Source organism: Bicyclus anynana, chromosome 13 (genome assembly GCF_947172395.1).
Source record: "Bicyclus anynana chromosome 13, ilBicAnyn1.1, whole genome shotgun sequence".
Lineage (NCBI taxonomy): Eukaryota > Metazoa > Arthropoda > Insecta > Lepidoptera > Nymphalidae > Bicyclus > Bicyclus anynana.
Window position 1 is genome coordinate 9975321 of NC_069095.1, and position 24508 is coordinate 9999828.

The 24508-nt window shown below is 36.7% G+C and overlaps 1 protein-coding gene across 1 annotated transcript in view; it reads left to right on the top strand.

Annotated features, from left to right (window-relative positions):
• The window catches only part of LOC112048104 (Kv channel-interacting protein 1), a 294729-nt gene that overhangs the window by 207890 nt on the left and 62331 nt on the right, over positions 1-24508 (top strand). The gene's annotated exons all lie outside the window — the stretch shown is intronic.

Sequence of the window (24508 nt, forward strand, 5' to 3'; positions counted from 1 at the left end):
CCCCTAACCTACCGCTACCCTATTCCTACCCTATCCATATATATACCATACCCCTACCCTACAACTACCCTACCCTAGGATTTAGGGGTTTGAGAAATACATGTTGGCCTCAGACCTACTGGATATGAAATACACAAAAAATTTCATCAAAAACGGTCAAGCCGTTTCGGAGGAGTATGGCAACGAAAACTGTGACACGAGAATTTTATATATTAGATAAATAAAGTGTAACGTTTACCGACGAACACCAAACACATTTCTCGTGCGCATATCCAATACACCCACTGCAAGTTTGAAAATTTCTACACTGAGACTGGCAACAAACTAAACAAAACTTCAAATATAATATCAAAAGTATCGCTGTGAGATTCATTTCAGCTGAATGGTCTGTTTATGAGTGACTTACAATAAGGATATAAGCATGTTGTTCGATATACGTGACATAATATTATTAATATAGCGATCAACTAAAACCGCAAATTACACAGGCTTATGTCGTAATGCGGTTGTTTGTCAATTCGTTCCCGTGACTCAGTCACAAGGGGAAGTGTTCTATTTTGGCCTTCGATACCCGAGGCCAAAGTAACCTCCTCGCCTCTCTGTAATGAAAAAGTGACCAGAAGATTTCTATTCACACGAAAGGCTATTCAATAGAAGCAGATGTTATACTCAAAGTACTCATTGATTTGGGGGTACGTAAGTAGCACGTATTTACGGAGGAAAGGTAAGTTTTTATCATCATAATTAACAACTAAGTACATTTAGCTCACTGTTGGGCAAGCGTCTCCTCTCATAAGGAGGGATAAGCTAATAGTTCACCACGCTGGCCCAATGCGGATTGGCAGACTTTACACATATTTGCTTTCAGGTTCCTCTCGATGTTTTTCCTTCACCGTTTTAGAAACGTGACATTTAACTTTTTAAAATGCACATAATTTAAAAGTTGGAGGTGCATACCCCGGTCCTTGGACTTGCTTAAGTTTAATATGATCTTCTTCTGCTCATAGTGCCATCTCCTTTTTTTTTTGAATGCGGTATTTGATTAATTTGCTGGTCTTTGCGAGAAACTGATGGACTAAAGGTTCAAAAGCGTTACCCATATACGAAAGTTTAGTTAATACTGGTCTATAAAATGATAATTCTTATCAAACTGGATTTTTACTCATACAAAAATATTCGCAACATCAAAATATGTAAAAAGCTGCCCTCTCCACCGCCGGAAAGAAAATAAACCAAAAGAAAATCTTGTCATTCAGTGTTCCATAAATAGGAGTTTATTTTTGGAATTCCTTTCCACTTCGACCGGATCCTCTTCATAGTTGCCGACTCATTCATTCAATACACTGGCCGCCTTTACGTTACCAACTAATTTTAAGATCCACCCAACAATGACAAAGCTCTTTTCTACGATAGACAAAGTTTCTCAACCTTAACTTTATAAACTTTTAACGACAATATAACACTTTTGTAAAATACTACTTTATCCTCGTAACTCTGTCTATTTGATCCCAATGTGCATCACATACTGGGTCTACATCTTTTAGTTGTGTTGAAGGCCTCAATTGGCCACAAAATTCAAATTTTAAAATTGACAAACTGGCGGTACTGATGGTAAATGGAATACCATGGCCTAAGTAACTTGGGTTTTAATTTAAAGAAAAATGTAAAAAATAAATCATATAAATCCCTTATTTTAAGTGACATTGTTGTTCGTTGCTAAAAGTATTGGCTAAATTGAACCACGAGCAAAGCGAGGGATTTAAGAAAAGGCTCCTGAGAGTCGTGACATTCAACGCACGAGTAAATAAGTAATTAAATAAATTTGCTGCATAAAGAAAGTTACTCACACTCATGGACTTTGTCCTGATTATTACCGTTATTAACGACGTTCTAAATTTGAATTATTTTACTGCCTATAACAAAAACGTCTTTTTCTGATTGTGCCCAGAAAAAGATCTTTTCTGAGCAAGACTAACGAAAACTCTTTTGTTTTCCCGCGCTAGAGACGAAATTTCAATTCAAAATTATAAGAAAAAACTTTACAGTTAAAACTGACGGACATTACACACAGACAATTTAACTGATCAGTTCGATTGTACAGTTAAAACTGCAGGTCTCGCGGCATAACATATTGGTCTTATAAATAGAAGACATCTAAAATATACGCTACGTCCCATTTGTCATGATTATCAGTTTGTGATCCCTCGTCGGGCACAGAACTTAGAAACAAAGATACCTTTATCTTCGCTTTGAAACGGTTCTGCGTGATTTATGTATAAGGCGGTGATAGGTCTCTCGGGAGCCGGCACCAGATAAAGGGCCTATCCCGATAGAATCGATTTTCAATTGTGGCCGAAGGGTAGCGCTTGTAAATTTGGTTGAGACAGAAAGCAGTCCACAGTATATTATCTGGTACGTATTCGGTAAAAAATGTTTAGGTAATTTATATATTTCGTTTTATACATACAACCATTTCAAATAATTAATTATTAAGATGAGAAATAAAAATAATATTATAGTGATTAAATAATTATTATTTCTAATAATATTATTTCTATTTATGACGTTGTGCACCAATAACATAAATTTGATAATTATTATTATCGCCCATCTCTGGAGATGCAATCTTATACGCAATTACTTGCATTTTTGTCTTTTATTATTTTTAATGAGGTATTAATAAACTGCCTTACCAATCGCTCCATTGGTTCTGTAAGTCTACGAAAGTCCTGGGTCTACGAAATTATGGGGATTCCTTTTTTCCAGTCAAACTTCTTGTTTTTAATGTTCAGTAACAGGCAAAACCATTTAATTGCGTGTTAAATTCAATAATATCTCCCAAAACAAATATGTTGATACCTCACAGCTATGTTGAAATTCATCACGTTTGAGACTGTAGCGAGAAAATTTATTCGTAGAATTCGTTCGATAAACATTACCGTTTCTAGGAAAGTTAGTCCTTGTTTGCGATCACACCTGATATTAAGTGATGATGCAATCTAAGCTGGAATTTGGAAGATGCACAAGTGTATTCTACCCGTACCTCTGATGGTTTCTACGCGACTTCGTACCGTAACGCTAAATCGGTTGGCGGTACGTCTTTGTCGGTAGGGTGGTAACTAGCCACGGCCGACCAGACCAGATCTGAGCTAATTTGTTAATGGGAATCGAAGCCAGTACCTCTCTGTTGAGAACCACAGACCAAGTCTAAAGTCATTAAAATACATTAAAAACAATACCTTTTCTTTAGTAGTTGGGTAAAAATACAGGCTGATGTATTAAGACGGCAACAATTCAGCATAGCTCATGTATAAGGCAGGGATAGATCACTAGGGAGCAGCTCGGAAGGTTATTCATGAGATAAAGAGGCTATTGCGGTAGAAACGTTTAACCCTTGTGGGCGAAGATGCGTAGCAGAAATCGTACTTTACTAGATTTTGCTCTTAGCTCTGTTTGGTCTATTTATAGTTTCAATATGCCTTTTGGGTATAATTTGATATATGTGGTGTTTCCACTACTAAACACTTTGATATAAATAGCTAAGAAAGAAGCGTTAAGTTTTATTACTTATTTAATTTAAAAGCATTCAATAAAAGGTTTATTACATAAATAAAGTTTTTCGCGCTCTGTGCGCTTTTAAATAACTTGCATTTGCACTTAAACTGAGTAAAGCGAAAGTTTGATTTGATTCGGACTTAAATATAGTTAGAGAACGCATTCATTCAATATTATGGCTATAAAAATCAACCCGTACTTATTTTTCATTGTAATTTTTTAGATACTTATAGAAAAACAAAACACAATATCGCACGTAAAAAAGTTTCAATAAAAAAAAACTGGTTAAAAATCTCTGTGAGTGGTATGATATATATAAGAGTACATAACCATTGTTCCAATATGCTGCTTCTAAAGTTTGTTCTAAAGTATAAGTCTTATATAAGTTAAGCTAAAAAATATTTGTAGCATCCGTAGAAGATTTTTTTTCTTTTTTTATTCTTTACCAGTTAGCCCTTGACTACAATCTCACCTGATGGTAAGTGATGATGCAATCTAAGATGGCAGCGGGCTAACTTGTTAGGAGAAGGATGAAAATGCACACCCCTTTCGGTTTCTACACGACATCGTACCGAAACGCTAAATCGCTTGGCGTTACGTCTTTGTCGGTATGGTGGTAAACAGCCACGGCCTAAGCCTCCCACCTGCTAAGTATTCTATAAGTTAAGTACAATAAGGAAATTAAGCTAACTTATCCTAATAACTATACAAATCATGCCCACGTGGAATGGTGGCAAGAATACTGGCTGCATTTCCGCGCTGGACAGCCAGGCTGATCCTTTGCGCAAAAAATGAGCCAGCCCTTCTGTCACCAGTCGAGGCAACAAGCCGCGGTGAAATAGTACGGAAAAATTTTTTGGCACTGCGACTCCATGGCCCAAGGGTCTCCACGGCAAAAGGTACAAATATGTAACTCTCTGTCAGAGAGGCATACTTGAGCCACTTACCGGTTTCAGCTTTTTCTGCTGCGGCTCCCGGTCTTGATTCTGTCTCCCTGATATGACACGGTGCTAATGTGTCGACGCATGTAGCGTCCCATATTAGGGCCCGCCCCATTTCCCAGGGAACCAGCGTCAATCCATCAGGTCTCTTACCATCATCCCGACTGATTCCTAACGGCTCGATTAGCGCAGGAATATTTATGGTGGCAAGAGCCCTTTTTATTATGTCATTAAGAGAGCCATGCCGAAATAGCCTACCGCCACTCCTTTGGCATGAAAGCCCGTGGATTCCAAATTTACTCACCTCTTTCCCACATGGACATTTGTGCTCTAAACACAATGGTGTACCCAATCTGAGTCCTAGAGCCACACGAAAACTTTCGTTGTCTAAGTTAAGTTATAAAGTATAATTTGTAGCATCCGTAGAAGAAATTGCACTTCAAAAGAAGAAGCTCTATTGAATGAACAAACAGTGTCTAGCTAAATATTATTCCGTAGTTGATACACGATGTTAACGTTGTAAATTACCAAAGAGCACTCCTTGCTAAATGTTTTCCGCTAATAAAATACTTTCCTCCGGTGAATGTTTTTACGTAAGGCTCGTTATTGGTTTTGCCGGTCAAGTTGATTTATTTTTAGCGTCCCCTTTTGCTGTTCCGTTAATATGTGGTAAGTGAAAGTGTCGATTGGATACTCGCTAGGGTATCGTAATGTTGAACAATAAAACATTGGTGGATCTCGTTTAATTTACCCTCTATTTGTGTTGTATTAGTTACTAGTGGAAAAACGAACTCTGTATTCAGCATTGATTTGCTGCTTACGAGATTTTCGGAAAAAATAAGTCTGTATTAGATAACTCATACATAAAAAACTAATAATATTCATGGATAAGCATTTGTAAAATCAATACTTATAATAAATCTGTAGAGAGGTCAATTCTGTACATGAAATATATTTCCAAAACAACTATCAGGGGGTGATTAGTGATCGATACTGATGCCAAAAATGCTATCAGTAAAATTTTTGTTTGTCTGGCTGTCTGTATGTATGTGTCGTTATAGAAACAGATTTTAACGAAACTTTGTACGATTATTCTTCATACTCCTGGGCAGGTTATAGTATACTTTTCACCACGCTACGATCAATAAAAGCAGAGAAGTGAAGGGAAATGTTGGGAAAACGGAAGAATTTACTCCATTTTTACAGCGATACTACTGTTAAGGCTGGATTAAAGAGGTCTAAGGGCGGAAGAAGTCACGGGCGTCCGCTAGTAAATAAATGAGTATCTAAAATTACTAAAACTTATTTTGGAACATTTTGTTCTTGTGAATACTTCAGACTATGTTATGTAAAACAAAAATAGAGAATATAGGTAAATAAGTTGCGTAGATTTAGATAAACAGGAAAACATGTCGTTTTCCTGTACTATGTACATTTACAGTATTTTTATTTTAAAATTCAAAATTGGTATAGGTGGGATTTCCATAATCAATACGTATAAATAAAACATATTGTCTGGCTGTCTGTCAGTCTGTTTATCCGGGCTAATTGGGTTTGGATTAGCTTTAGATTAGGATTTTCAAAGATGGAGAAGGTTATTGAGCAACATAATATAGCCCAAAACGAAGAGCCAAATTGGTCTAGACCGTTGTAATTTAACGATGCGCTACGCGCTATAATGAACTACATCATAAAAAATGAAAAGTTTAACTAATAAAATCCTAACCTTGTCGGGCAGTGAAATTTCAAATTTAATATAAACTATTAATTTCGCATAGTAGGAACATAGTGAAACGTAATAAAAGTTACGGATTTCTTATAAAACGTAATTTATAAATCAAATTATCTGAAGGTCAAAAACGCTGGCCACCATTTTCATATTGTCACAATGTTCCTTGATGTACTAAACATCAAAACTAATTATTATTAACTAATAATTTTGTCAAACGCTCCTTTTGGTAAAGGAAAGGTATTGTCAAAAAAATATTTAAAAATTCCATGTAATCACGTCTCAAAAAAATAAAATATTTTTTTACAATCTAGCAGAACGATAATGAACAATTAAAGACCATTCTAGTCAACTGGCCTATTTCAAGGGGGTATTTATACTATAGGACGCACGACGTCTGGATGTTACCGTGAAAGATAAACAGCCCGCCCACCACCATGTTCCGCTACGTCCATAATTTTATTCGACTCGCAATTATTCATTATGTCTTCCTCGTCACGAGTAATCCCGTTGCGTGCATCCTACAGGAAGGAAGATATAAAGTGCGAGTAAATAAATAAACGCTCCATTGAGAGCGGGACACGCACATTCCGTCCCGCCGCACACCGCACAATGCGGCGACGTGACGAGGGCAAACCCTAAGATAAGTGACATCCTCGAGTTAGGAATCGGTGGTGATCCACTCATGTGTCTTAGAGAGTACGTCCAGCCGTCGGTCCCGTTCATTATCTTAAAAATATATTGGCCTTTAAAGAGTGAAAGCATTGTCACCCTCCAGCCAATCTGCGGGAGAGTAGCGTAGTGAATCTAAGCTCCAACGTGAAAGTATGATTTTCTAAAAGAGCAACTGTTGAGTTTCTTGTCGGCTCTTCTCAGCAGAACCTGCCTTTCGAATCGGTGACAGAGATTTTACAAATAGCCTTGACGTTTCTAATGTGCTTGTTAGGAATTACATAATTGAATATAATTTTTATAGGCTCTCCTTCAAAAGGGAGAGCTGCCGTTTGTGGTCAATTAAATAGTTTGATGATGATTTTAAGCAGGAAGGAAGATAAAGTGTGACTACATAAATAAACGCTCCATTAAGAGCGGGACACGCACATTCCGTCCCGCCGCACACCGCACAATGCGGCGACGTGACGCGGACGTGACGAGGGCGAGACCTAATCCATCACCCCAACATTCAATCACCGTCACTTATATTAATGCCGGAAAATATATCACGGAAGGCAGTGCTTCCAATCTAATTATTTGTTATGTCGTATTACGTTACATAACAGCCTCGTTGCTGTGGTGGTAACGTTGATTCAGATCACGGGGTCCTGGATTCGACTCCTCGTGCTAAATACTTTTCTTTTTGAAAATTCCAAGTAGTTCAGAAGTTTGTGTTGTTACTTCCCTGTACAAGCCTTTTATAGGGATTTCCAAACATCCAGCGAATCCCTGCGACTCGCTTGATGTCATCAGTCCGCCTGGTGAGTAAACGACAAAACTGCGCTTTCTGGTACAGGGTCGCCAATCCAGCACCTTGAGATCCTAACGTCCATCGGTTCTTCGAACTGTTTCGACCTATATCATAACAAATTAAAACATAGGACTTATAGAAATCAGGATAGCATTGTGTATATAGCTGGGCATCGCTTCAAATTTGCGTAATTACACCCAAATAACCGCCAAATAATCCCTCATTAAGAAAACACCGATAAGGCATAAGCCAGTAATGAACAACAAATATTTCAATGTATAATGCGGCACTTGTTGCTGAAGGCTTATCCGATATTATCGCTCATTTACATGCTCTAACAGAAGTATTACCGTAATAAACGTCGTGATCGGATTCTATCACGTGAGAATTATGAGGAAGCACGTTGTAAATTATAGTTTATGATTAATTGATAATTTGTATCAATTTTGGAGGCCGTTGAATCAGCTTCCACCTTCACACAGGAAGTAAAACTATAAGAAATTGTAATGTTGTCATCAATTGTAAATTACAATGTTGTATGATTTTTTAAAAAGTAAAACTGTTGAGTTTCTTGCCGGTTTCTTCTCAGCAGAACCTGCCTTCCAAACCGGTGGTAGAACCGGTGATATTGTACTTTTTGATGCATGTTTGCTAGTGTTGATTAATGTCATTAATATCTTCGGAGATATTTTGGGTCAGACTTATCAGGGTTCCGTAAAGGACAAATACGGAACGCTTATAGGATCACCTTGGTAACCGTCCGGCCCTTTATATCGGAAACGCGTGGAAGTATTGAGTTGAAATAGATATCATACATACACAAGTTTATAAACCATTAAAGTTGTAAAAAGACAAATGTTAATAATAACTAATATAAATAAAGATATTGTATTGGAATGGAAATAGATTTTACTCTGGATTAACTATGTGTTAATCCAGAGTATAATCTATTTCCTTTTAGGCTACCTTTTATCTCAAAAAATCCATACATTCCTGAAATTTGCGCTAACCTGATAATTTTGATGGTATGAATGTTCGTTACTCTTTCACGCCTCGGCTAACTGAACCGAATTACCTGAAATTTGAATAGAGATATATTGTAGTTTGGATTAACACATATGCCACTTTTTATCCCGAAAAAATCCATGTGGATGGGATTTGTGAAAAATTAAATTTTACGCGGACGAAGTCGCGGGCGTCCGCTAGTAAATCATATAGGTACGTAATATGATCCAATTCCCTAAAGTCTAAGGACTTTTCATAATACAAACATAGCTGAATGACTCATGATAAAATAAGTAATTTTGTTATCTATCCATATTTACTTGTACAATATACTCGTACTAATGAATACCCTGATAATAATATTATGTTAATAAAAAACAAAACAACTAAATTGAATTTTGTAAGAATTATAGAATTAGCTATTGCAAGCAGATAAGTTTAACTCAGTGACTTGATGATATAGTGCTTGACGGTTGTTCTTACTTCTTAAGTTATAGCCGGCTGCCAGTTGTAAATCATCTCTACAAACAAACCGCCGTAAACGTAATAATTTACAAGCACTTAGCCAAACTTATCAATAGGAGACAGGTCTCAAACTTCCATTCAACCAATCGTAAATACGGAATGCAGGGTTAGGGTGAGTTTACACAACAACAAATCTGTAGCTGATCGCAATTATATCATCATCATATCAGCCGAGGAACGTCCTTTTGCAGGGACTTCCAAATATCTGTAGGGACTTACAAATATCGCAATTATATCATCATCATCATCATCATCATCATATCAGCCTATGAACGTCTACTGCAGGACATAGGCCGTTTGTAGGGACTTCCAAATGTCTGTAGGGACTTACAAATATATATCAGCCGACGGACGTCCACTGCAGAACATAGGCCTTTTGTAGGGACTTCCAAACATGACGATACTGAGGCACCTGCATCCAGCGAATCCCTGGGACTCGCTTGATGACGTCAGTCCACCTGGTGGGAGGTCGACCAACACTGCGCTTACTAGTGCGGAGTCGCCATTCCAGCACTTTGGGACCCCAACGTCCATCGACTCTTCGAACTATGTGCCCCGCCCATTGCCACTTCAGCTTCGCAACTCGTTGAGCTATGTCCGGTGACTTCGGTTCTTCTGCGGATCTCGTCATTTCTGATTCGATCACGCAGAGATACTCCTAACATAGCTCGTTCCATCACCCGCTGTGTGACTCTGAGCCTTCTTATGAGGCCCATAGTTAGCGACGAAGTCTCGGAACCATAGGTCATCACTGGCAACACGCACTGTTCGAAGACTTTTGTCTTCAGGCACTGAGGAATTTCGAACGAAAAGATGTCAATGCAGTCCAGCCAAGTTGGATTCGGCGGTTCACCCCTTTCTCGAAATTGGACCTACCTAACTGGATCATATGTCCTAGGTATATGTATTCGTCTACAATTTCGAGTGCAGCGTTCTCAACTATAACTGGGTGGAGCGATACATGAGCATTACACATTGTTTTTGTTTTAGCCATGTTCATTTTCGGGCCCACCTGTTTGCAATTATATACGGTTTGTTTATTTTCAACAGTATTAACTCAGTGGCCATATTCCCATCGAATTTCGAATCATAAAATCATTCGTAATTTTTCACGAGTCATTAACCGTGTGAATTTGGTCATACAAGTCACATTGCTACTGACAAATATGAGTATATCGATTCGGTAAAAAAATTTATTTCGTTGATGCGTGACACTCTGTTTAGGGGTGTGCACATATCAACGAATTGTTATTTTATATTATTAAACGGGCAACCAAATCTTTCATTCTGGAAGACAGCAATCCTGTATGGTGGCAGAAGAAAGCATAGTTGCAGGTCTGACATAAACAGGAATTTCATCTCGAATCAGATATAAATCATCATCATCATCACCATCGTTAACAACCCATATTCAGCTCACTGTTGAGTACGAGTCACATCTCAGAATGAGAGGGGTTAGGCTAATAGTCCACCACGCGGGTCCAATGCGGATTGGTAGACTTCACACACGTAGAGAATTAAGAAAAATCTCAGTTATGCAGGTTTTCTCACGATTTTTTAACATTCAGCGTTTGATAACGTCATATTTTTTTTTAATGCACATAACTGAAAAGTTGGCGGTGCATTTGCGCCGGTCCGGGCTCGAATCTACGCCCTCCGAATCGAAGGCAAAGGTCGTATCCACTGGGCTATCAAGGCTCCCACTGGGCTATTACGGTAGTTAAAAATATGAACACCCATTCGCCTTAACGTATGAATCGCAAATAACTTAATCGTCGATGACAGACGCTAGTGTAAACAAACCCTTACTCCATTTAAATTTTCCCTGGTTTTCAGCTTTCATAACAACCGCCTGCTTATTCTCGTTAAACTTGTTCCCAAGTTAATTCAGTAAGTTGCACGTAAACTTGGATAAGGTTTACAAGCTCGTAAGTAGATAATACCAACTTTCTTAACACTATTAAAGCACGCCGTTGGGCAAAACTTAAAAGTACTTTGCTAATTATTTTAGTTGCAACCCGAAATTCTCTCCTCAATCTTATTTATAACGTTCTCGTAAACGCAGTTGTTGAAGTAAGAAAGAAAGAAGAAAGAAAATAAGTTTATTCACTTTTTAGTGTCACAAACAGTACATCCTATCTTAGATATTACATGACTGTCTGTGACACCAAACAGAAAGGGTTTACAGCTCAGCATTAGCCGTTCATCGCAGGAAAGCAATGCGCAGCGCTGATTTTCAGCTGAGACCCGGGTGACGTCACAGTCAGTTATAATTACAAACTAAACAACTAATCAAAATACTTTTAATACATTCAAAATAAAAATTCATATAATAAAACACAAAATAAAAAACCAAAAACAAAAACCTTGATAAGAGCGTATAAATAAAATGATAATAACATAAAGATAAATGCCAACATACAATAATTAATATTACATATATATATACATATAATATATATAAATAGAAATATGAATACTTATACCAATTAATAGACTGTACCTAAATGTGTTATTTGCATCTAAAGTTCCCATTAAATAATTTATGCCTCCACTGCATAATCTTCTAACTCTTTTTGTCTATATAACATGAACTTCTTCAATTTCTGAGAGAAGCTAAATTTGGATTGTGAGTCGCGAATAGGTGGCGGAATGTTGTTCCAGCATCGAGTGGCGGTAGTAGTTTACTAGAGTAAATTGCGGAGTGCCAGTTACAATATCTCGTCGATATCCAGTCTTACCACTACGATTACATATTTTAAAACGCAAGGATATATTTTTGACGGCCTCCGTGGCGCAGTGGTATACGCGGTGGATTTACAAGACGGAGGTCCTGGGTTCGATCCCCGGCTGGGCAGATTGAGATTTTCTTAATCAGGTCTGGCTGGTGGGAGGCTTCAGCCGTGGCTAGTTACCACCCTACCGGCAACGACGTACCGCCAAGCGATTTAGCGTTCCGGTACGATGCCGTGTAGAAACCGAAGGGGGTGTGGATTTTTCATCCTCCTCCTAACAAGTTCCCGCTTCCATCTTAGACTGCATCATCACTTACCATCAGGTGAGATTGTAGTCAAGGGCTAACTTGTAAAGAATAAAAAAAAAATAGATAAAGGCGTATGTTACATGGATATTCGAAATTATTTGAATTACTTCGTATAAAAGCCGTGATATGTGGATATGAACTCTGCCTCCGATTCCGGAGGATGTGGGGTTGAATCCGGTCTGGGGCATGCACCTCCAACTTTGCGGTTGTGTGCATTTTAAGAAATTAAATATCACGTGTCTCAAGCGGTGAAGGAAAACATCGTGAGGAAACCTATGCAGGTTTCCTCACGATGTTTTCCTTCACCGCTATCAGAGAATTTTCTTAATTCTCTGCGGGTGTGAAGTCTGCCAATCCGCATTAGGCCAGCGTGGTGGACTATTGGCCTAACCCCTCTCATTCTGAGAGGATACTCGAGCTCTGCAGTGAGATGTATCAAAACATAACAACTTTTTTTTTAGTTAAAATAAATTAATTATGCAGTTCGTCTCCTATAAGTGGACTCGTCAACACCTTCAAGTTACTCCCGAGCATCCTGTATAATGTGTGTTAGTAGTAAAATGTTTCAAAGAAGCAAATTGCCTATAAACAGAAATGAGATTTTCCCGACGAAAACACTTGAATGTGACGAAGGTTAAGAACAAAAAGCTTGTGGAATGAAGCTCTTCATGTAATTACAAAATGTACAGATATAATGGATAACAGCGACGTTAATGCCTCTTTAAGCGTTGCCATTAAAGACGTTGAGTAAATTGAAACTGTAAATTACCTATTTACTGGAGCTTATACGACTTCAATTTGTCTAATGTTATGTACGCAGGGTTTTATTTTACTAACACACTGTCATTACTAACACACTAACATATTTTAATTTAGTTTTTTCAAGTACCTATAACTACTAATATTACTAACAATAGGATATTAAAATTTAATCAATTGAATGTAATTTATGGATTTTGTTATCTGAAATAAAGATTTATTATTATTGTTATTATTTATTTTTATATATTTACCTCCTTATATTGTATCATTCTCCTCCCTATCGTATCATTATATAAGGTATTTTTTCGGGGAAAATTAATATTTTTCTACGTGCGATCTTAACAAAATAGCAGCGTTTTACCTGAAATAAAACGCATATTAAAATACTTACCTCACTGGAAACTTTATATTGAGAGTAGCATTTCCGTTTCCGTCGATTTCATACCAGTTTTCGTACTTTTATTGACGTCACGTCGGGCTATGTGGCGCCACCTGGCGGTGTCGGGCTCGGGAAGTTTCGTAAATCGCTGAGCGCGACTTTAGCTCATTGGCTCAATATATCACCAGGCAGGAATTACTTAAAGTTTCCAGTGAGGTAAGTATTTTAATATGCGTTTTAATTCAGGTAAAACGCTGCTATTAAAATATTGACCGTAACTGGAAACTTTATATTGAGAGCCTGTTTGTTTTCGCCTGGTGACGCCACATTATGGTATTATTTCGCCAATGTGATTATTAAAATAAAATTTTTTATAACAATATTATCTCTAATTCGATTAGGCTTTATTTAGAGAACAAGCTAGTAACGAAGTTTGACTTACTGTGTCTGTGCATAATACAATATTCCATTTTGTTGGAATGTAGCAAAAATACATGTCTACGGTACAATGGTAGCCAGTAATAAGTATCTATTGTCTGTGGATATTATTTATTCAAACTGTCAACTCTTTGACATTCAAGTGTCATTATATGTCATCAGCCATTTACTATATTTTACAAATATTAATAAATAGAACAGTTAGCAGTGCTTAACGTGTTTTCGTTCATCTCGCGACTCCAACTCTCAGCACATTCAAAAATAAATCAATGAACTAAAAACATACCATACATTTTTTGGATTGGAGTTCAATACTTTTAATTTTAGGGATTTCATCATATAATTGATATTCACACTAAATTATTTAGGAAAAACACTGCTGACCGATATAGTCGTTATGAAGACTTCTTACGTGACGTCTTTACTCATTCTGCTATAACATATGGTTATAGCGAGGCGGTTTTTTAAAAAAAAAAATTATTACAAAGAAATTAATATTAATTCTTGCTGCATTTAGTCGTAGTGGATAGTTATTTCATTTAATAATGAAATAGACTTATTATTTCCTAAAGAAAAATTATGATAGTGATTATTTTATTTACAAATAATTTCCAGCCAGAGTAAATACTTCTATCGGTTTTTGAGCCAAATTGCGGCCAAAATTGAATAAAATCATCAGATTTTATACTATGTTATCCCTATAATAAGTAATGTTAGGTCATATACACGCCTTTCAGAGTGTACCCACAAAAATATAACTATTGAAAAAATAACTTATTAAGAAGTTACTGACGTTCCAAACTGGTGGCATGGAATTTTTAGGCTTTCTTAACAATTTGGTATGAATTTAAGGATATACTTTACAAAGTTATTGATCTCTTAAGTAGGTTACTTGAAGATTCTAGAAACTAAAACTGAGTCAGTTCTTAGACATTAGGTCATATAATGTACTAAAACTTTTACTTTTAGACAAACACTACACAAGCCGATTTTTAAGTTTTGACAGGAACTTAAAAATAATTTCAGGTTTTCCCATATTTCTTGAAGACTCCCTCTAACAGTTTTGTAACTGCTAAGTCCGTTGTGGTGATTATAATAAATTTGTCTTCATTCTATAGAATTATCGGTACTGCTAGCACTCGGAATCTGAGATCCAAATGACATAAGACTTACTCTTATCACGGCTATTAAATATATTCCTGTCAACCGATTCTGATGATTCTCTGAGAATCAGTGTAAGTGGTGGCGATACCATAAAGCAAGTGGGAAATTCCCTATACACACTGTACACATCGTATAAAACAACTTGAGCGTAAGTTACAACGACTACGTGTACCTTATTTAATGAGTCAGATCAGAATAGATCAGTCACCGACATACCCTATTTCACAATCACTTTTTCTATGCTACAGTAATGAAAGCGCCAAGTATGGAAGATGGCGATGTTGTATAACAAGTGATTTGCATGCTTGTTGTTCCTGCCGCGTATACTATTGTGTACTGTTGTGAACTTAGTGATAGTCTAATTAAGGTTACTAGACAAAGATCTTGCAATTTTAACTGTTATGTTCTATATTTAAACTCATTTCTCTTTTCCTCCGTAATATGTAACGGCAGTCATTTTGTCCAATTGAATGTTGCTTAGGAGGTGAGTTTGATTCTAGGGACATATACGAGTAGTATGACATACATTTCCTTTTTATTGGAATGCAGTACCTATTCCTCTCGTGACCATGAATACCTCAGAGGGTGAATGTTTAGTAACGCTGCCCAAGCGTGGTCAAAGGCATCTGCTACTAACAAAAACACTGGCTGAGGGTGTCAGTGAAGTAGGTAGCTAGCAGTCTGATTATATTAAACAAGGTCATTCATTCATTCAATGGTAACGGGCAAGTTTTCGATATAGTCTACATCTACGCTTCGTATTATTTTCTTAGTAAATGATAAAATTGTCTATTCTTAATTCTACATATCTCTTACAAAACATGCTGCGAATTCGATAGCATTGAGAAAGTATTTGAGAAAGAGATATGCATAGTTCAAATGACAAGGAAGAAATGTCCAACAATTCCCTGTATACAAAACGTAGGAAGCACCTTTGGGATTTTATTACATACACATGCAAGTAGGCTTGTGTCTATTCTTCAAACTGAGTTTTTGATGCTGTGCGTATTTAGCAAGTGGAAATGAGGTTAAATATCGGTCCGGCTTCAGTATTAGCAACAGAGCATGGTGCTTTTATGATCCTTTGTATTTCATTAAGTAGACAATTGTTGATATTTCTTCCAAAACAGGAGTGTGGAACGATGTTCCATATAGATTAAGAAAAACACGAGGTTATTCGAGAGAACGGTAGGAGATAACCTCAGATTAACCTCTGTACGTTTCTGGTGCCACCATTTTCTCCCATTGAAAAAGGTGGTGAAAAAGGTGGCTAAAAAGACAGCTTGAAATGAAGTCTATCTCAAAATACTTTATGTTTTCTGGATGCATTAAACTTTAAAGCATACATAATACCCTTGATGGGCCTCGAGCCCCTGAAAAAGGATTCATTTAGAATCCTTTGTTTTAATAGAAATTTATATGTTACCGCTTATGCGTTTTTCTACATTTGCTAGGTGACGGAGGGTATCATAATATGTTTTACCTTTTCGTTTGTTTCTAAGTTTTATGAAACCTGGAGTATGGTTATAAATTTTGCAAATAATAAACTGTATACATCCAGTAATACCTTTAGAAAACTTTGATGTATTCGGAAAAATAAGTTTCCTGCCTTTAACCTCTATACCAAAATGTACATGATGTTTTAATCTGACGCTTTCATTCATCAGATTTTTACGCCATTGTTACAAAGTAATTAATTCACCCATTGGTTACAAATCTAGTTGGCCTATTTTGGTCTTTATTATCAACCTATATCAATTGGAAAAATGTCATTTACCTACTGTGGGATATTCACGAGTAAGCAATAAATGACATTTTTACATAGAAACTCAATTTTGTATATGTCAACTAGCAAACGTAAAAGATAGTGAGTCAGCCTGCAAGGGCTTTAGGACATTAGTTTCTTGTACATTGCTGATAAACACCCTGCGAGAGTGGATTATAATGATCATACAAGCAAGGTTGCGCAAGCGTTCCAAGCGATGGAATCTTAACATTTTTCATGCATTACCCTCGCGAGGGGTGGCGATCACACACACACGACATCGACAAGGGTATTTGAATAATTTATATAGATAGATAAGATATTCGTATCCATACATCGTTGATAAACACCCGGGAGGGTGGATTGTATTGATCATGCAAGCAAGGCTGTGCATGAACGTGTGCGCATTACAGATATGTATATTCCGTGTTGTATGTTCCACGCGATGGAACATTACTCTTCATGCATACGCCAGCGACGGTGGCGATCAAGGACACCGGTATTTGAATAATTTATATAAAGAGATAAACACCCCGCGAGGGTGGGTTGTAATTATCATGCAAGCATGGCTGTGCATGAGCGTTTGCGCATTGTATGTATATTCCGTGTTGTGTGTTCTACGTGATGAAATTTCAACACTATTCGTGCCTTGCCCATGCGAGAGGCGGCGATCCTCAGTATTTGACTGGAAATACGTCTAGGAATGTTAACACTTTCTATAACCTCGTCCCCATGAGGGGCGGTAATCTATTAGTCCGGTATTTGACTGTGCAAATACGTTTAGGAATATTTAAACTTTCTATACCTTACTCAGTAAGTTGGTTTTGCAAATACGTCCAGGAACGTTAAAAAAAAACTGTGTATACCTTGCCCCCGCGAGGGGCGGTAATCTATTAGACCTATATTTGACTGCAAATGTGTCCAGCGACGTTAACAGTGTCTACCCCTTGCCCATGCGTGGGGTGGCGATTTATAAGGCCAGTAATTTACATCCAATCAAAATTCCTGTGCTAAATTCTGGCGGGATTTGTGAACCTTTTTTCAATGCCGGTTTGAATTGGAGTAACAATATGTTTGAGTAACTTCCAAAAACTCTTTGTCTAACTTGTGTTCGAGCATTCGTAATTTATGTACTTTCGTTTTGCAGTATATATGTTAGACAACAGTCTATTGCTAGAACGTTCACTTTGGTTTCTGAGTTCACATTTTTAGGAAGCCCGCTGGGCCCCGCCACTTTTAATACTATTTTAACTGTTGAAAAATCACTACAAAGAAAATATTATTACATGCAAGTACGAAAACATTTGCAAAAAAAGCAAGACTTTCAAACACATGAAGTAGTGATCCGAACGGAAAAACCGTTAAAATAATGATCACGTACTATTTTCAAATGAAATTTGAAATTTTTACATAATTTAACGTTAATTACATTAACGTTGTATGTTACAACGTAATAATTACAACGTAATAAAATATAAAGTACTCACAGCGAATTCACTTCACTTATTACACTTTCTTTCATCTTGCAATGTCGGCTACCAACTGATTGCAAGATGTTGCTTCGACGGTAAACAAAACGCCAATGAGCTAAAGTCGCGCTCAGCGATTTACGAAACTTCCCGAGCCCGACACCGCCAGGTGGCGCCACATAGCCCGACGTGACGTCAATAAAAGTACGAAAACTGGTATGAAATCGACGGAAACGGAAATGCTACTCTCAATATAAAGTTTCCAGTTACGGTCAATATTTTAATATGTATATTTATACAATAAGGAACTTAAGCTAAGTTATCCTTATAACTATACAAATCATGCCCACGTGGAATGGTGGCAAGAATAATGGTTGCATTTCTGCACTGGACAGCCAGGCAGATCCTTTGCGCAAAAAATGAGCCAGCCCTTCTGTCATCAGTCGAGGCAACTAGCCGCGGTGAAATGATTCGGTAAAATTTTTTGGCACTGCGACTCCATGGCCCAAGGGTGTCCACGGCAAAAGGTACAAATATGTAACTCTCTGTCAGAGAGGCATACTTGAGCCCTTACCGGTTTCGCCCTGATATGACACGGTGCTAATGTGTCAAAGCATGTAGCGTCCCACATTAGGGCCCGCCCCATTTCCCAGGGAACCAGCGTCAATCAATGTATATTTTGTATATTTTGCTTTGACACACTCTGTAAAAACTGCGTTATAATCGATAACAGAGTATACAGGCTCGCAAACTAAAAGATAAAGTTATATAATTTACACCTAAGATCTCTTCTTCTTAATAGATCTTAAAAGAAGATTCTTTTTTTTAATCTAAGGGCAAAAGTATAATCTATTTTACAGTTCCGGCGGTTTTTGTAGTAATTCCAACCTAAATTCCATTCATAGTCAGTTATTCATTGGACTTCAATAATTTTAGACTTAAACTGTGTACATACTGTAAATGTCATGTCAGAGTCGGTCCAGTATCAGAGATTAATCGGGACCAACAAACAGGTGTAAAATAATGTATTTTTTAATTAAATTACTGTTATATATACACATACTTTCATATGCATATAACGAAAAGATGTTTATTTAAAATTACAAACAGACACTTCAATTTTATTTGTTTGCTTAGAAAATTCAAAATTCATTTATTTCAAGTAGGCTTAGTTTACAAGCACTGTTGACACGTCAGTTCACTATTTGTAAAGATTCTACCACCGGTTCAGAAGGTAGGTTCTGCTGAGAAGATAACGGCAAGAAACTCAACAGTTGCTCTTTTGAAATGAAAAAGTCATAGAGTATTATATTTACAATTGATAACAATTACAATTTCTTATAGTTTTACTTCCTGTGTGAAGGTGGAAGCTGATCCAATGGCCTCCATGCACCTTTATCGTTAAGGAACTCGTCAATAGTGTAGTAACCTCGACTAAGTAAATGTTTTTTAACATTGGCAAGTCCAAAACTATAAATATATAATCCATAATTATAAATAGCTTTTATAAATATAAGTTATTATACTCTAAATGCCTTTGTTCATTGATATATTAATGAAGATAATGGCAAAGCTGATACAGTATAACATTACATGGTCGGCTAATCAAATCTGATATTTGTTACCTAATATCCACTGTTGATGTAACAATAACACGGTATTAGCTGGAGACATGTTTGTTTTCCCAGGGCGATATATCAAGGAAATTGTCTGCGGCTGGATAAGTTAGTGTAATTAGTTATTCTTTGTTGTAAGTATAATAACTTGTTACATCAGTGTTATTCAATTAGAGAATTAAGTTTACAACAATGACAAAGAATTCAACCAATTTCCAAAACACTAAAAACACCTTTATAATTAAAATTAAAAAATATAATTGCATGTGCTAAAGCAAATATGTAAAGTTTTCCTTCAGTTATAATTAGATCAAACGAGCGAGACATTTTTAGATTATCTACATTAATATTATAAAGCTGAAGAGTTTCTTTGTTTGATTGAACGCGCTAATCTCAGGAACTACTGGTCCGATTTGAAAAATTCTTATATTATCCCCGTTTTACTACGGGAACGGGAATCACGCGGATAAAACCGCGCGGCGTCTGCTAGTGGTAAAATAAATTTCAAAATCGGATCAGTAGACCTAGAGATTGTCCGCTACAACACCTTTATTTACAAATTTTACCTCTTTACTAGTATAATATTAGGATCGTTACTCGTACTCGTATATAGATAGCGTTTTTACAGTACCTGAACACACAATTTGGCATTATAGACAATATTTAGGTATAATAATTCTCAAATAACTTTTACTATGCGACTTAATGAAATGAAGCCACTTGGTGACTTTGTTCGCTCCAGTTTAGACACCCTAGTGCCACGTCTAATAGTACAAAATCATTTAGAAAAACAATATAAAAATATTGTTGGGCTTAAATTCGGAGTAAAACGACATTTGAGTTTAAAAGACACGAAATGCTCACCACGTTCCGGAGATAAACACTTCGGGGCAATAAGATTAACGGGATAACCCACTGGGGAAAAGAATAGAAAGTGTTTCTTTGTAACTGAAGATGAAAATAGTTGTTTTTGATCGTGTAATAATACAGAGTTATAAGGACACAAGAGTATCCTATATGTATATCCTATATACTATCCTATATCCTACTCTATATCCTATCCTATATATATATATCTTATCACGGATTTAGTGGAAAAATTTGTCCGCGTACGTTTATTTTATTACCCTAACTAGCAGATGATCGCGTCTTCGCCCGCGTGGAACGCTTTTATAGTAATTACGTTTTTAAAGTGGGAAAAAAAAATTAAAAAACAAATACAAAGTAAGGATGAACTTTTTATCGTCGTCATGTTGTGGGGTATCGTTACCGGTATTTTTATGCATTAAATAAGGGTTTAAAGCGCTAACCCTACGGAACGCTACACTGCAAGTGGCCCGACACACACTTAGCTGGTTTTCATTAAACAATATTTGACAAAGCATCAAATAAGGCCATAGACGTTCAAACATCAATTCTTGTCAAATCAAACACATGTTTTGGCCGTTTACGGGGTCCCTAAAGGTGGTTTACACTTCTCTATGACCTCGAAAGCCCAAAAACAAGAAAATTGGAGCTCAGATGATATTCACGTACGTCGTCATCAAAAATGCTTGACACGTTCAAGAGATAAACAGTTCGGGGTATTAGGATTAGCGGAATACGACTCGGGGGAATGAAAAAATAAATGAAAATGTTTGCTCGGAAAGGTCACAAAACTCATAACATATTGTGCGAAGGTACCTAAGGGTTGACGCACACTGACGACGAGTTGAGAAATGTAAAGATGACGACAAGCAACATAACTTTTTTTTAATTCCTTTACAAGTTAGCCCTTGACTACAATCTCACCTGATGGTAAGTAATGATGCAATCTAAAATGTAAGCGGACTAACTTGTTAGGAGGAGGATGAAAATCCACACCCCTTTCTACACGACATCGTACCGAAATGCTAAATCGCTTGGCGGTACGTCTTTTGCCGATAGGGTATTAACTAGCCACGGCTGAAGCCTCCCACAAGACCTGGATCGATTAAAAAAACCTCAATCGGTTCAGCCGGGGATCAAACCCAGGACCGTCTTGTAAATCCACCGCGCATACCACTGCGCCATGGAGGCCGTCAAACCAATTGGTATAGTCAGGTTATACCAATTGGTATAGTCAGATTCTTTTATCAGTATGTTGATATTGGATTTAAAATCTTATGTCATCTACATTAAAGTTCGCATTGCAGTGCAACGACAAAAATTAACAGACTTCATCCCTTTCATTACTTTTCCGTTATCAACTCGTTAATTTGCATATTTCAATATTTAAATCCCTTCGTTATAAATTCATCGATAATTATTCACGAAATAATCTCGTTAATTAAGGAAATATGTATTACGGTACTGTTAGATATATGTTTAAGTATATCTATATATTATTCTTCATTATCTAAAAATAAACAGGTGTCTAGGTGTCTAGCTATTTAGTAATAGCTGGTGCTTCGTGAATTCATAAATTTCTCTCAATAAGTTTAAAGTTTTTATTAAACGCGAGGATAAAGAAAAGTCGTATTATAGTGCTAATCTAAATATATAAATCAAAGGTGACTGACATAGTGATCTATCAACGCACAGGCCAAACCACTGGACGGATCGGGCTAAAATTTGTCATGCAGGTAGATGTTATGACGTAGGCATCTGCTAAGAAAGAAAGAAATTTTGATCAATTCGACCCTCAAGGGGACAATATATAAAACTTTATCAATTTTGCGACGATTTGGCTGAAATTTGGAATGAAAATAGATTTTACTCTGGATTAACTCATAGACTTTCATCCCGAAAAAATCCATGGTTCCCGCGGGACTTCCGACAAAAACTGAAATCCACGCGGACGAAGTCTCGAGCGTCCACTAGGGACTATATAAATGAGAAAATAGCTTGGAAATGAAATGTATTACATGACTGGCTAATTATATTACCTATTGTTATAGAATGATAAACTAAAAAAGAAAAAGCCTGTCTGAGTTTGTTATGATTTCTTTTAGGACCGAGGCGCCTATGAAACCCTCGTAAATGTAATTTGAAGTTCTCGATTGACGTTTCGAAAGTGCTTGTAAACTAAGCCTAATTGAAATAAATGAATATTGTCTATTGACATACCTATGATGCATAGATCCTATAACTTTTGGAATATCGGCATAAAAAGTAGCTTGTGTACTATATTCGTTTTAGGAATTTGCATATAAATCGTAGGAATCACACGCAGCTCTCCTTTTCATTGATTCGCTGCATTTTAGAGTTTTAATGCATAAAGCCGACGAGCCGTAATAGCCCAGTCGATATGATATCTGCCTCTGATTCCGGAGGGTGTGTGTTCGAATCCGGTTCGGGGCATGCACCTCCAACATTTCAGTTGTGTGCATTTTAAGAAATTAATTATCACGTGTCTCTAACGGTGAAGGAAAAACATCGTGAGGAAACCTGCATACCAGAGAAATTTCTTAATTATCTGCGTGAGAAATCTACCAATCCGCATTGGGCTAGCGTGGTGGACTATTGGCCTAACCCCGCTCATTCTGAGAGGAGACTCGAGCTCAGTAGTGAGATTACTATGGGTTGATAATGATGATGATAATAATTAATTGAAAACTTAAAATTAAAGTTACAAGAGTTCCAAACGAATATGATCCTTTCTCAGTTGAAACTTACACAGGAAACCTTTAGTTTAAAAGAAACTCATCTTCCTCTGATAGAGTCTTAGGTATTATTTAAACTTCATAACGCTCTTCATTGGATATATATTTTTCAGGCATTGCAACCGATAAGTCTTTTAACCAAGCACACAAAGGCAGCATCCGCTCGGACCTTGACTAGCCTAACGAACGTGTCAACCCGTCACAGGGATTCTCGACAATGCGACGTAACCATGCGTCATGGAACGGGAAATTAGAAACCTTTGTTAGTGCCTTTTAGAAATGCATTTTCATTTTGATTGGTGACGTATAATGAATGCTGATACGTTATGCAATAATTGCTAGTTGCAAGGCAACGTATCAAACGATTGTGTTAGATCAGTCCATGGGATAGTTAGATTACCCAATTCAAATTAAAAAGAATAATTTATTTACAAATTGTTTACAGTATTGTACCACTAAGTAATAGTTGATTAAGTTTATAGATACGAGTAACACCAAAGAGGAATTTGAACTTTGTGTTTTGGAATTTGGATTTTGGAAAATATTTTTTTTTACATTTTAAAACTTTTTTGGTTATTTTGGTTATTCCTACATAATCTAAAGTGCTCAATAAATTAGATTGAAAAAAATTATAACCTTAAAAGCTCCGTTTGGGGTCCAGAATGAAATCGTTGGTCCAATGTTGCACCCGCTCCTGTCATGTTTTATTTAAATGGTCATTGTTTTATGGGAGCAAACTACTATTTTCTCTCAACATAATAAAAGTAACAAATGAAACAAAAATAAAATAAAAGCAAATAAAAATAAAAGCAACACATCTCCTGTATTTTCCATTCATTTGGATGCGCGCGGTAACAGTACAATCCATTCAGTCCATTATCACACAGCGCCAAATGAACACTTAGCCATACATTATCACTTATTCAGTCGCCGCGATTCAGGAAATTAAGTCTGATGGGTAGAAAGATTCAAACGGAAAAAAGTTTTTCATTTCAGTAAAGTTAGACTTTACTTTATGAACGTAAAAAT